Source organism: Nomascus leucogenys, chromosome 5 (genome assembly GCF_006542625.1).
Source record: "Nomascus leucogenys isolate Asia chromosome 5, Asia_NLE_v1, whole genome shotgun sequence".
Lineage (NCBI taxonomy): Eukaryota > Metazoa > Chordata > Mammalia > Primates > Hylobatidae > Nomascus > Nomascus leucogenys.
The window spans coordinates 83,841,407-83,856,907 of NC_044385.1; positions in this window are offsets into that span (position 1 = coordinate 83,841,407).

The window sequence follows — 15,501 nt, forward strand, 5'->3', positions numbered from 1 at the left end:
ATGGGGTTTCACTGTGTTAGCCAAGATGGTCTCGATCTCCTGACCTCGTGATCCGCCCGCCTCGGCCTCCCAAAGTGCTGGGATTACAGGCGTGAGCCACTGCGCCCGGCCTAGAAGGTTATTTTAATCTACCTTTCCAGGAATTTGGATAGTACTGTCTACTCCGACAACCCACCCTACAAAGAGGGCATAATTCTGATGATGATCACTTTTATTGGTAACTTTAAGTACTAGTGTAGAAAAAGATAGCAAAATTTGAGTGGTATTTAGCAGAAATGAAATCTAAGGCAAACTGTAATTATAAATAAAATGTGTGAATCAGGCACGTTGGCTCCCGCCTGTAATCTCACCACTTTGGGAGGCCAAGGTGGGTGGATCACCTGAGGTCAGCAGTTCGAGACCAGCCTGACCAACATGGTGAAACTCTGTCTCTACTAAAAAAATACAAAAATTTGTCAGGCATGGTGGCAGTCGCCTGTAATCCCAGCTACTCAGGAGGCTGAGGCAGGAGAAGTGCTTGAACCTGGAGGCAGAGGTTTCAGTGAGCTGAGGTCGTGCCATTGCACTTCAGCCGGGGCAGCAAGAGTGAAACTCCATTTCAATAAATAAATAAATAAATAAATAAATAAATAAAATGTGTGATAGGCATTTTCTAATAATCTTATCTTGCCTCAGTTTCTTCACTTGTCACATAAGAATGAAATTTTAAAAATATTAAATATTATTTTTATTTCCTAGGGAAATTATCCACAATTGGCATCAACACTGGTGAAACAAATTTATACCTATATAATAAAAAAGGCCATGAATGGGTGAAGGGACAGTTGTATGTATGCAGCAGCAAAGAGGAGAGGGCATAAGTCTTCAACACAAAGAAAAAGCTAAGAAAGTAAATAATAGACAGTGGATTTGCTCACAAGATAAGAGGTGGTAACCCAATATTGGGTGCCTCAAACTGATTTCTTTGAATAATTTGTTTGAACATTGGGCAATTTTTATTACTGATTACCTGGGTTATTATCTACTTTTCTTTTAAGGATGTCTAAAAGGCAACTCTTTCCTGATTAACATGGAAGATACTTTCTGAATCCATGAATATAGTGGATCATAAATATTGAACTAGAAACATAGAATACTTACTAAATAACTTTTTAGAGATATCATTTACCCAGTAAGTTGAGTATGCCCCATAGAAAGTTTGTAAGTGAAATACAATTTCCTTTAAAGCTTCAGATTCCTTTTTGTCCAAGTGTACAGACAAGAAATATGAACTTCATTTATTAAGAACCTTTCAATTTTATTCCTCCTACTGTGATTTACAGTGAACCAGTACCATAGCTCAGCTGGGTGGATGTATCGAAACAAGAAAAATAAAACTTAAGCACAGATTTAAAACTATAATACCACTGGGATACAAAATAAGAATGAACATCTAAATCTTTAAAACTGAACAAACAAAAGCTCTAGAATGAAAAGGCAATCAGAGAGAATCACTGTCACGTCCAATTAAAAGTGGAATTAAAATTGTCCCACAATTTTTGCTTCCAAATGCTTATGATCAATGTGATTTTCTCCTGGGTATGTGTCATTTTGGCCCTTATAAAGGTTTATCTACTATTCCTGGCAGTATAGTTTCTATGAATTTGTTCTTAGTTAAGTAATGTTTAAAGCTATATTTTTATACTGAATAAGAAAAATCACATACATTTCTCTCACAAAATATTATCATTTCTCTTGACCTTCTTGATCTAATAAGGCACTAAGTGACATTGTTTCAAAATTAGCACTATTTTACTGAGTATAAAAAAGTAATATTTCAATAAGCTTATATTCAAAGGTAATAAAGTTAGCATAAATTGATTTTTAAAAATGCTTAGAGTTACACTGTTGGGAAGATTAGACTATAGTTTTGCTTGTTTTACTTACAGATAATCATTGAAGAAAACCAATATGGCATCTCTATATCTAGAGCTGTGGAGGGAGTGAAGGATAGATGGGTTTCTTACACATCGCCTGTGCCACTTGAAGCACCAGACATGAGGATCTTGAGCATAGTATGTTTAATATTTTAAAGACCACAACTGTGTTTTACAAGTTAAAATGACAGTAAATATTTTTGCCTAGAATGTTGTGAATTCTTGGCACATAATAGATGCCTAGTTAATTGTTTCTTCAATTATCCTTTCTTTTTCCAATCCCCTTTACTTACACACAGACACACATGCATACACTCATACACACTCATTCAATTAATACTCATTGAGGAAGTTCTTACATTCAAAGTATCAAACTCTTGCACCAAAGAAGAGTTCTCAACTAAGCTATTGTACTACAGATGTTCTTTAAGTATTGGAGGTACGTGGAAGTCCCTGGGAAAACATGTGCCGTTTTGAAGAGGCTCCTAAAATTCTACATTTTTTCAAAACATTTACAAACAAAAAACTAGTAGTTAGTAAAGGACATGAAATTTAACTTATTTAGGAGATTCATTAATTTGTTTGTTTTCTATTTAAAAATTTTTATAACTGTTTTTATATGTTGGACAACTTTTAGTTGCCTTTGGGATTTGATTGGCTCTGTGTATTATGAGAATTAAACTCAAGATTTCTTCAAGTGATTTGAACATCTGACAATCCAATTGGGGAACCAGGTATTAATTAATAATTAATTTGTTGCATTCTTCAGCATATATTTTCTCCCTTCCACTGGCTTGTCTTTGACAAAATATGAAGTATGAATGTTTGTGACATGAAAAAATAGGTCATGAAATGATCCCATAGATTATTTCCCAAAATGATGTTTGATATCAATAGGACCTAAATAAACTTTCAAGAGTTATTATTTAGGGATAAGATAAAATAAGTCTTGAAGATAATATGAGAAAAACTTCATTTTTATAATGGATGAATAAATTCTAGTCTAAATATTATAAATATATGACCATTTATTATTATGAAGAGCAAACAATAAATCACTTTTTATAAAAGTCCTAGTTTCAATAATCAGTAATATCACATGCCTATCTAGTAGGTTAGTTCTATATCTGCAAATAAAAGTGAAGAAAAGATTAAGTAGGTGAAATAATTGGAGAAAAAGTCATATACTCAAAACCTCAATGTCAGATCTTCCAAAACTTTGCCTTACATTACATGTAATACCCTGTGACTATAGAGAAAATAAAGCCATGAAACTGGATTTGTTTCAGTTAATTTGCTATAGGTATTTTTAGTTGTAATGGTAAGAGATAATTAGAGTCTTACTGAATTAAAATAAAGCTTCCCTTTGTTAAACCATTGATAAATCATTATGCAGGGTTTAAGAAGTGAAAGAAAGCTGGTTTGCTTGTCCAGTTCTAAATAGTGAAGAAGACAAATGCAAGAGAGTTTATTTAAAATTTAAAACTTTATCAATACCCTTCTTTGATTAGAAGTAATACATATAAAACCTTAAACTCATGGTCATAGTGGATCACACTTGTGATAGTTATTCCCTAGCCAGGATTTTAGCCATGTTATTTGCATTTAGCCTTTGCTAACAGCTCTGCTTATATTCTTGTCAGAGTTATTATACTGCCTTCTGCAAAGAAAGGCAATATCTATATTCCCAACCCCCTAGAACATAATAAAGGAGCAAACACTTCTGCACAAAGCCTCTCTGAGCTATTTAATTTACTTTTTGACAAAAAGAGAATGACACTGAGTACTGCACAAAGAACAGAAGCAATTTTTATACCATGAAATGCAAATGTTAATTTAACATTACTAAAAATAACATTACTATAAATTCAAGAAAATTATCCTATATATTTTTATAGACCTAGTGTGGTCTAAACACATGATATCTTAATAAGAGTACTTTCAATTTCTTAAGAAAAACATTAACTTTTTTTATTTTAAATGGAAAATAGTCAAAGAGAAAATCAATCAAAATTAAACCAGGAGTAAAGTTACTCTTCAATCTCCCTGATATCTTTTAATAGAAAGCAAAGCTATATATTATACTGACAAAATCAGTATTTATATTTATGATGGTCTGCATTGTTTTGTTTTGTTTTGTTTTCCTAATTGCATTTTCTTAGGGCAATATTTTAACAAGAACCCCATAAAAATATCAAGTGATGCCCTACATCCCAGAAGACTTAGAATTTCATGACTAAGTAAATGCAGTAGTGAAGGAACACTCTGACTTTGACATCAGCCTTACATTTTATGTCAGGCTATCTCTTGCAAACCTAGAGTAGAAAAGCCATGGGCTCTCAGGTTGGTTCATGAAAGAATATACCTTTTCCTTCCTCATAAACACATACACTTGCAAAGGCAATGGATTTGAAATTTGACACATTCAATACTCAGCTGGGCTGAGATAGCCCAGCCATACTCTCCCGTGTCTCCTTTAATTTACTTCTGCAACAAATGACCAACCTGGTTCTCAACCTAAAATATATCTGGGATGGCTGGGCATGGTGGCTCATGTCCCTAATCCCAGGACTTTTGGAGGCTGAGGTGGGTGGATCAGCACTTTTGGAGGCTGAGTTCAAGAGTTTGAGACCAGCCTGACCAATATTGTGAAACTCTGTCTCTAGTAAAAGTACAAAAATTAGCCGGGCTTGGTAGTTTGTGCCTGTAGTCCCAGCTACTGGGGAGGCTGAGACAGGATAATTGCTTGAACCTGGGAGGCAGAGGTTGCAGTGAGCCGAGATTGCACCACTGCACTCCAGCCTGGGTGACAGAGCAAGGACATATACATATATATATATATATATATATATATACACACAGATATATATATATATCTGGGATGAATAGTTCCTCTAAATCCATCTTCTCCCTTTTCTACCCCATTTCACTTTGCTATCATGCCTTACTCAATGTATCTAAAACTAAACTTACTGTATTTTCCATTCACATTATTCATTTTGACTTCTCTACTTCTGTTAATGGCATTCACCAGGATTAGAAATTAGGAGTCTGCTTTTCTACATCCTCAGAATAAGCAGTTGCCATACCTTGTTTGGCCTCCTTGCATCATATTTTATTATTATTATTTATTAGTCTCCCTGGCAGCAATCATTTTCAAGTCCTCATAACTTTAGGTAGTTTCTTCAAGTACCCATCAATTTAGCCACCTTACCCCAATAATTTGTTTATTCTAAACAAGTTATCACCCTGAAGCACAGCTCTGATTACAGCTCATTTTTCTAGAAATCATTTATTGATCTACACATGCCATTAAGTGGTTCATATTTATTAACATAAAATTGTCATAATGATCCTTAGTAACTATTGTCTTTTATATTGTTACTTATTTCTTATGTATCACTTTGTCATTTCTAGTTAGTTGTGTCATTTTCCTGTTTTCTTGATTTAATGTTCTAGCAAAATACATGTTTTACTAGTATTTGCCAAGGATTCATTTCAGTTTTTTAACATATTTGGTTTTTGAAAATTATTTATTAACAGATTATAATTGTATTATTTATAGGGTACAAAGAGGTATTATGATATAGGTGTACAGTGTGGAATAATTAAATCAAGCTAATTAACATATACATCACCGTAAATAGTTAGTATTTTTTCCTCCCATATAATTATAACTTTGTGCTCTTTGACCAGTAACTTTACATCCCCTTCAGCCCCCAGCTTCTGTTAATTACCATTCTACTCTCTGCTTCTGTGAGTTTCATTGTTTTAGTTTCCACATATAAGTGATAACATGTGTTATTTGTCTTTCTGTGTCTGGTTTATCTCACTCAGTGCAATGTTCTCCAATTCCATCCATGTTGTCACAAATGACAAAATTTCCTTCTTTTTAAAGGCTGAATAGTATTCCACTGTGTATATATGTACCACCTTTTCCTTATATGGTATATACATGCATTCATATTATATTACACAGAATAACTTACATTCCTACCAACAATTTGTAAGTTTTCCCTTTTCTCTACATGTTTGCCAACACTTATGGTTGTTTGTGTGTTTGATAATTGTCATTCTGGGAAGTATGAAGTGCTATCTCATTGTGGTTGTAATTTGCATTTCTCTAGTGAGTAGTGATGTTGAGCATTTTTTCATATATCTATCGGCCATTTGTATCTTATATTTGAGAAATGCCTGTTCAGGCTCTTGCCCATTTTTTTATTGGGTTTATGGTTTTCTTGATGTTGAGTTGTTGATTCTTATATATTTTGGATATTGACCCTAGGTGAGATGTATGACTTGTAAATACTTTTCTCATTTTGTAGGTTGTCTCTTTGCTTTGTTGTTTCCCTTCTGTGCAGAAGCATTTTAATTTGATATAAGAGCTTCTGTGTATTTCTACCTGAATTAGTTTTTAATTGGTTCTTTATGCTATTTATTACTATACTGTTTGTATACATTTATCAATGTATACTTTTTATAAATGTATTTTTGAAATACATTTTGTGTGTTTCTGTGTATTTCTGCCTGAATTAGCTTTTAATTGGTTCTTTTTTATGCTGTTTATTATTATATTATTCTATTGATATATGTTTTATAAATATATTTTTGAAATTTGTCATTAAGTCTTTTAAATTAAAACGACACTCAGAGATTCTCAACTGATTACAGAATAAAATGCAAACATCTTAGACCACATTTGCGTTTTCAGCCTGACCACAATCTATTTTCCAGATTTAATAGCAGTATTGGGTTTCTTTTAACACTTGACTTTTCCTTCTTTCTATGATCTCCTGCACTGTGGTTCAAGACACTTTTACCTCCCTCCTGTATTAATACACTGGCCGTCTAACAGAATTCCCTGCTTAGAACTTTTTCTCTTCATTTAGCTTGTTTTTAACATAGCTGCCATTGATTGTGATAAAAATTAAATCAGTTGATTTCACTGTTTCTCTCAAACCTTCCAAAGGGTATCATTTTCACTGATAGTAAAACCTGAATCTTCACATGAGTCTACAAAGATAGACAATCTGATCTTGCTATCTGCCTGGCTTCATCCCCTGCCAGTCTCTCCAAGTCACTTCTTGTTCATACTCCATGAATCTCCATGTTGTTCTCTAAGAGAATACTTAATTTTTTCCCTCATGGTCCCATAATGTCTATCTGTATTTCCCTGATAATGCTCATTTTCTTAAACACTGTATTATAATTGCTTGTATCTCTCTTGTCCCCTTCTGCTATTTATAAAGTTTTTGAGGGAGACAATATATTTTCCACTTTGTATGTGGCAATATGCTCCATTAATATCTGAACATTTAGACAAATATGTGTTAAATATGGCAATAATTGTATTTTGACTCATAAATAAAGTTTGGGCCATTTTTCCCATCCATTGTGGACACAAAATAGCATTTAAAAATGTAATTCCATATAATTATGTGTTTTTCCTATAAGATTGTTACAAAATAAGTTATTTAAACATACACAGGCTACCACAATGTGTGAGTGTAAACTCCTAACTAGCACGATTCCTGATATGTCCTCAGTCTTTAAGACTTTCCTGATGAGACTTTTTTGTTAAGAATATATTTGTATGTCTGTAGTATTCCAGAACTACCAAGAGTAACACCTTCTCTCAGATCATTCTGCTCAGATCTCAAAGTCTGGCAATGTAATGAACAGATACTTAGATCAGCCCTGCTTATATGTTGTGGATAAGCCTGACATTGATCAGAGTAGCTAAAAAATAAATTTGGGCTTGTTTTATTACTAAACAAAGTTCAACTCTGTGAGTTTCTGCAAGTCATTAGTTTCCTTCAGAATGTACCACACAATGATTTCTGCAAAGGAATATACTATCAACTAAAAGGTAAATCCAGCTTTATCACACTGGTTAGGAGCCCAATTATTTATTTGCATGTTATTTTTAGCAAATGTGTCAATAGAAATTTTAGTAATCCTTTTTTTTCCATTTTTTCTAAAGTGTGGGAATGTTTGGGAAAATCTACACTTTTTTTGAAAGAGATATGTTGCAAAAACAATTCTGTGTAGCATTCTTTCATTGGTCTTAGCTATGTTATCATTTCCCTATTGGGCTTCAAAATAATACAGAAAAAAAGAAATGTATCTTTAGCTTTTGTTTTAGTTCACAGAATTTTATTTTTTCATAATGTTAAGCACTTTAGAAAAACTAAGGAGGTAATTGCTTTGGCATGTTGCTCAGAAACCCCCCCTTTTTAAACGTGACTTTTTTGATGGTGAGAGAGAAAGATTCCTGTCTCACATTTGGTGATTTTAATTATTTCACATAGGTTAGTGAGAGACAGATACTTTGGCATCAGATAGCTTTGCTGTCCCAATTCTGCAACTAGCAGTTAGTGAACTGTGTTATCTCCTAGTCAGATTTGCAAAGCATTAGAAAACTGCATCAGTTAGACATGCCATCTTGTGCAAATTACTTAAACTGTAAGAGTTTCTATTTTCTCAGAGTTAAAACAGCAATAAAAATAACAGCACTTCTATCAGAGTAGTCCTATATTAAGTGAAATTATATATTTAATGGGTTTAACCCAGTGCCTGGCATAAAGAAAGGGACTGACAATTTTGTTTTAAAATCTGTTTTTATTTATTTTGTTTTGTTTTATTTTCATTCTGGTTTTCTATTTTGTTGTTTGGTTTTGCTTTGTTTTTTGTGTATAATCCAATGGTGCTTAACCAGGGACTGCTTTTCCCTCCAGGGAACATTTGACAATATCTGGGCACACTTCTAGTTGTTATAACTGGGAGAGGGGAGCTACAAGTATGTAGTGAGTGTTAAACATCCTAAAATGCACTGGAAAGCCCTCTAAAGTAAGAATTACCTGGACCAAAATGTCATTGTGCTTACATTCAAAATGTCAGTGTGCCAAGGTTGAGAAACTCCACAAGAATCTGTCGTTTTTGTTTTCTTTTTTTTTTAACCATTTACCTACTTACATCCCATTTTTATTCCTCTACTGCCACCTGCTTTTTCTTCTTATTTATAATATTTTTTGTCTCTCTCCCCTCACAGTCATGTTTAAGTAAACATCAAATCTTGAATTTTATTTTACTTTTTATGTCTTCAAAATATTTTTATAAAAAATGACCCACACCTGTTTAACACAAGTGTTGAGAGAGGCAGTCCAACATGGACCTTGAATATCCATAGACTTCCTTGTTCAGTGTGCCAGAGGACAAGGGTTATCATCTCCAGATGCCAGGCAGCTTCAGTAGCTAGTCATGTAAGTAACTGCTTAGGTGAAAGTGACCAGAGCATGTCAACACGGCAAGGGCTTGCTTCCCAGGCTTGTATGCTGGTTGCCATAAAAGGTGTCAGACACGGAGCCCTAGATTTCTTGACTGGTTCAGTGCAGTAGATGCATAACCTCCATCTGGGCTCATGATGTCACCCTGTGGGACTGGAGGGCAAGAGGAAGTGGCATTGCCATGCCAATACTTTCACTGTTTGCTTAACTGTAAGTAATAAACTGTCCTTATCTCATTGTCTACTTTGTCACCTAGAGCGTTGTGGCAGGTTTACTCCTTGTCATTCTCTGTGAGGTTGGGATTTTTCCCTGACAAGTGTACAACTGGGTAACCCATACAGTTGGGCACTTAATTTACAAGGTTCTTCTGTTTTTGCTTTTATTCCAACACAGTAGTAATTGATCCTAATAGATTTATTTCCTCATTATCAGTATCATCATCATCTTCCTCAATCACTAATCATTATCACTAGAAAGAACACAATTTAGCTTAGATCCTTCTGACTCCAAACCCCATGCATGCCCTTCCCACTAAGTCAAGTGTGGTTACCATATTTTTATCTTAATCCCTTTAAGCCATGTACAGAACATTTTCTAACTTTAGATTTTGCTGCTACTTCTGCCTTATATTGTGATTCTTTAGCTATGTAGTTGGATTTTTAGTCTGCAACACTGTGAATTCCTTAAAGTGTGTGTCTTACTAATTTTGAGTTTGGTACACTATAAATCAGAAAATACCCCAAATATAGAAGGCTCTCTGTATTTGGTAAAAATGAGATAGCAATATATATATTATTCTTTTGCCTTGACTGTGGCAACCCTAAATACAGTTTTGATATTATAAGGTTTTGGGGAAACGTTATATAAGATCCTTCTATGGATGCTATCTGGAATGTATTTCAGTCTTACATGCCCCCAGGAAGCCTCATCATTATCCAGCCTGAGATCCCAACTTCTGTCCCTGTGTCAACAGGACTGCAAGGCTAGTTCATCTGTTGGCAAATCTCAGAACATAGAATATGCCCACCCACCTCCTGAAGACTGGTCTTGACAATCAAATCATAAGGCAAAAACCACGCTAACATAATTGGGTATGTTAACTATTTTCTTAGGGCTATTTCACTAGATGTAGCCATTATTTAACTCATTTGTCTCCCATTTTCTTCTCTATTTTTCTACTTCTCTCACTTTGACTACAGTATAGAAAGTATTGTCTTTATGTAAATAAGTTTTACAGCTCATTTGAGCTTCAACTGCAGTAACAGTGATGTTGTATTACAAACAGTGATAAAAGAAAAGCTTCCCCATTGACTGATAGCGGTATCACTAACTTCCTGCTTGATATTGAAATTCTTCATTTTCTTTTATTAATATAACAAAGAAAAATGAAGCATGACTCTAGATCTCATTTTGGTGTTGGTGTCATTCTCTAGAGTAGTTCAGACAAAAATGCTTTTCTAGAATAAATGTTTTCTACTGTCCAGAAGAGGAACTTTTTTATTAGGACCATGTGAGTTGTTTTTCAGCTTTTCAGAAAAAAATTTGTGGGCAGTTATATTAAATTACCCTCCTATCACAACTTCACACTCAGTAGCATTTCCTTTGCCATAACAGGTTGTCCAATTTAAATAAATGACATTTTTTTCAAGCTTATAGCTAATTCTGAAGCAGCAAGCCTAACAAAGTTTAAAATAATGTTTCCCTGAAAATAAATATTTTCCAGCTTTTATGAGCACTGTATATAACTTGATAAATGGAATAATATTTACATTACATATTCTTCAAGGACTCTTTATATAGCCACGCATGGCGTAGGACTGGTTATTTCATATCCTTTTTCCTTATATTAGGTTTTTTAAAAAAGACTTTTCAAACATAGTTTTACATAATGTGTTTGTCATAAAATAGCAGTACATAGAATAGTACAATATTAACTTAAGTATAAAGACAAGCAAATAGAACAGGGAAGTAAATTTATAAATACTACTTCTCTGGTTTTTGAACATTGGTGCTATTATTAATCCCTCTTAAATGTTTGGCAAATGCATTGTATTGGATTATTTTAGAGTTTTGAAAGCTCTATTGAACCACAATTATCAGGAGTAAGGAGGACTAATGTTATCAAGCTTGTTCTTTTTTGGCATTGAATTATGTGCATTAGTTAGACTTCTAGTTAAATTTCTCAAGCATCAGGAAACTTCGGATATATAACTCCACATTACAGCAATCTAATGCCTAATACATTGGAAAAAACATGGCTTATCACAAAAACCTTTAAATCATACTTCTCTTACTGTCTCTGGCATCTGGTTTCCAACTTCTATGTCTCTGCTGTTTTGCCTAACTTGGATTTTGAAGCCATAAAATCAACTGTACATGCTCTGCCATGTCTAGTACATTGAGGGATAAATAGGCTCTAATCAGCTGGATTCTTCCAGTGTGCTGATGACTTCCTGGGAATAAGTTAGCACATGGGGTACTGCACTCACTCTTTCTGATCACTGGAGTACCATTTAGCAAATTGCTGCTGCAGTATGCTCAATGATACCCCAGTGTTCTGAGGAAGTTAATTGCAGATTGTAAGGTACCTCACTTCCTCCTGTGACCTAACTAAAAGCAGAAATGTGGGCAATTCAGTTTGCCTTCCAGCATTAGCTTCATGATGTATTAAGTGTTCTGAACTTCTTAGAACTTCTATGCAAAAGGTAAGGTTTCTCAGCTTCACTTGCCCCTTTATCCTTGGGAACATCCTGCCCCTCCAGGGACAGAGAAGATAAAACTGTTCCCTACTTGTCTCAACCTTTGGGGAATCTGCCTTTCCAGCTGATGGCAAAGAATCCCCCATCCCTTACTTCACGACAGAAGGAAGCTGTGTCAGATTTGAGAAAGCTATCGCTGCATATCAGAGTTTTGAGGCTCAAATGAGGGGGCTGTGCAATGTCTTGATTTTTCCAGGTTTCTTGGGAATGTTTTCAGTAAACAAACTCAGGGAACTTTCAAACTACTAAGGTTGGAGGAAATAGATATACTCTGTACCTTTTCCTAACATATTTCAATAATTAGAAAATACAATTAAAAACTCTTCAATTACCTGCATTAAAAAATGAGTTTGGGAAGGGGCGAAGATGATATGAGAAGAAGGCAGATCAGAATTACTGCCATCTTTCCTGATTGGCATCCTGGCTTCTGAACGATATTAGTTAACATTTTCTATTTTAGCATAAATGCATTCTTTTCTTCATTAGACAACATTCTGACTCTAGTACCAAACTCAATGATATGACTTTGAAATATTGGTGTTCCTGGGTTCAAATAACAAAAATACAGCAAATATTCAGACTTTGAAAATAGTAAGAGAAAGAGGATCTGTCTGGGACTAGAGTGTTTGATTATCAACTTAAAACTGTAGAAACTGGCAAGCAAAAGACTCTCCCCTGAACCTTGATGAAAAGTATTGTCTTGCATTCTATTTGTGGGAAAGACTCCTGCTTTATAACATGTCCTAAGTAAAATAATTAAACAGGAATCCCTAATAAATTTAAAAGAAAAAGTAATATGCATTATTTTGCAGGAAATTGGGTTGTATATGGTTATATATTCTGTGCTGCTGAGACATGTGAATGCTTAGCTAGAAAGGCAATTTACAAAAGAAATTGTCTACCTATCAAAATGGTGGGAGTTCTGAAGTTGTTTAAATCAAAACAGCATAAAAAATACGTTCATCCACCACATCTAACCATATTCAGGATTATATTTAATACACACACACACACGCACACACATATATATGTGTGTGTGTGTATCTATCTATCTATCTATCTATCTGTCTGTCTATCTATCTATCTATCTATCTATCTATCTATCTATCTATCTATGTATCATCTATCTATCATCTATTATATACAGGTTGAGTACCACTTATCCAAATGCTTAGGATGAGAAGTGTTTTGGATTTTGGATTATTTTCAAATTTCAGAATATTTGCATATACATAATGAGATATGCTGGGGATGAGACACAAGTCTAAAAACAAAATTCATTTATGTTTTATATGAACCTTATACATACAGCCTGAATATAATTGCATACAATATTTTTAATAATTTTGTGAATGAAACAAAATTTGTTTTAAATACTTATGTATGTAATTTTTCACTTGTGGCATCATGTTAGCACCCAAAAAGTTTTAGATTTTGGACCATTTCAGATTTTGGATTTTCGGATTAGGGATGCCAACCTGTATGTGTGTGTATATAGATAGATAGATAGATAGATAGATAGATAGATAGATATTCCTACGTGTGTCTGTATGTGAATACATGTATGTATAATTATGAATGCATAAAAATTAAGTAATAATTGCACCATAGTATAATAATATATACTTCTCAAGTAAATTATTTAACATAGCTACAGATGGTGATAAGGTGCCTTTTAAGAATTTTCAGAGTTTTATTCTTAACTCTTTTTCTTTAAATGTGCACTCCTTTAAGAAAAATAAGCTTGTCATTTTCTGATTAAAAGGAAATATATTGGGTTGCATTTTGAAAAGAGCAAGATCTGTCATTGCATTTTCTTGTGACTGTCAAAAGCCTACGTTTTCTTCTGTAAGATCAGTGTTTATAAATCACTTGCTTTCTAAGCAAGCACTTAACAGACATTGTATCTCAAAACATCACAATATTCCTGTAAGGGTAAAAAGGAGCAAATTGCATTCTTCTCACTGATCAGAATCTGAGGTCTTTGGTTCAATTCCTGAAACATGGCAATGCCTGGCTCAAATCACACAGTGAACTTAGAGCAAAAATCATAACCAAGGGCACAGCACTCTCACTACTGTGGTTGCAGCTGTTTTCTCAGTGAAATTGAATGTCCTTTTCCTCTTCTAAGGGTGTATGGGAAAAGGAACTTTATGATAAAATAGGTACATGTTTCTCCTATTGATACCCTTGCAGGTAAATGCGAATTTCATGTGCATGCTTGAATCTCCCAGTTAGATTGTAGCCACTCACAGCCTAAACAAATTAAAAACATTCACCATATTTCTGCTCTAATTTTATTTTTCAAAAGCTCTCTTTCTACCTGAGTCAACTGTCAGCAACAAAGATGACAAATTATTTTTCTTTTGTTTGGTCACCCTCAATATATACCCATAATCATGTAAGGAGTTTTTTTCTGGAACATTATGACATTTCCAAGTGATTTGTTTTCTGGGTAAAAGGACTATTTTATTATGAAAAGTGTTACTTCCAGGCTTTGCAATATTAATGCATAATGTCATATATGGTTGTTTGGACATTGTAGTGAAGGCTTCTTACAGCTGCCCTGAGTGTTTATTGTCAGCTGTGAATTAATCTGCTGTTATAATGTGACATGTTCAGTAAAATGACACAGATCATTTGCTTGTTTAAGGTCTCTGCTAAAACAATATAAGATAAATAAAAATAATTCTTCCCATTCCAAAACGTTCCTAAACCTTATGTGTATCCAAATAAATAAAGTATTGACTGAAATCCTACTTACCTATATACTATCATGATATTTAACATTTGTCAAAGCTTATTGTAAAAACAGTTTTTTCACAGGATGGTGGATTAGAGGCTTTTAGTGTGCCTCAGCCACCTGGAAATTGCAAAATAGTGCATGAAGATGAACTCTGAGTTTTCATTCAAGAAGGAAAATGGGAAGCCACCAGAATTGTGAAGGATACCCCAGACCCCAGAGAGTAGAGCAATAGCACACAGCCCCAATGACAATGTCTGGCTGATAAAAGTGAGTGGAAGCTCAGTACATGAGAGAGGCAGGGAGCCTCCTTCTGTGACTCACCTTTTCACTGGGGACCCCAGCAACTCAGGGGAGAGTACTTTGTTTCTCCCAAGCCCTGGAGCTAACTTGAAGAGAGGCTTGGAGATACTGAGAGGGAAAAACAAGGGGAAAAGCTGCAGACTTGTTTCCATAACAAGAGCAGGACATCTTGTTAAATTTGAGTGCATGCAATGTCAGTCATTCTTTGGTGATCCAACAATGTGTCTACTCAGGCATTTTAGTCTCCAGCCAGAGATTAGACCACCTACTCTGGAGTGGGGTAGGGGCCTCTACAGCCAGAACTGTGGAAAGTGCCTCAGCAGTAGGTGGGGAGGGAGGAGAGGTGCTACAGCTACAGTTTCTCCTGGGTGCCAAGACTAGGAGCAAGGGGCCAGCTTGCTGACCCAGAACCAGTTGGTGTGTGCCATTTTTGGGTGTCCCAGCCTGCTCCTCTGAGATTGTGGTGTAGCAGAGCCCTTTCTGCTCTACCCCCA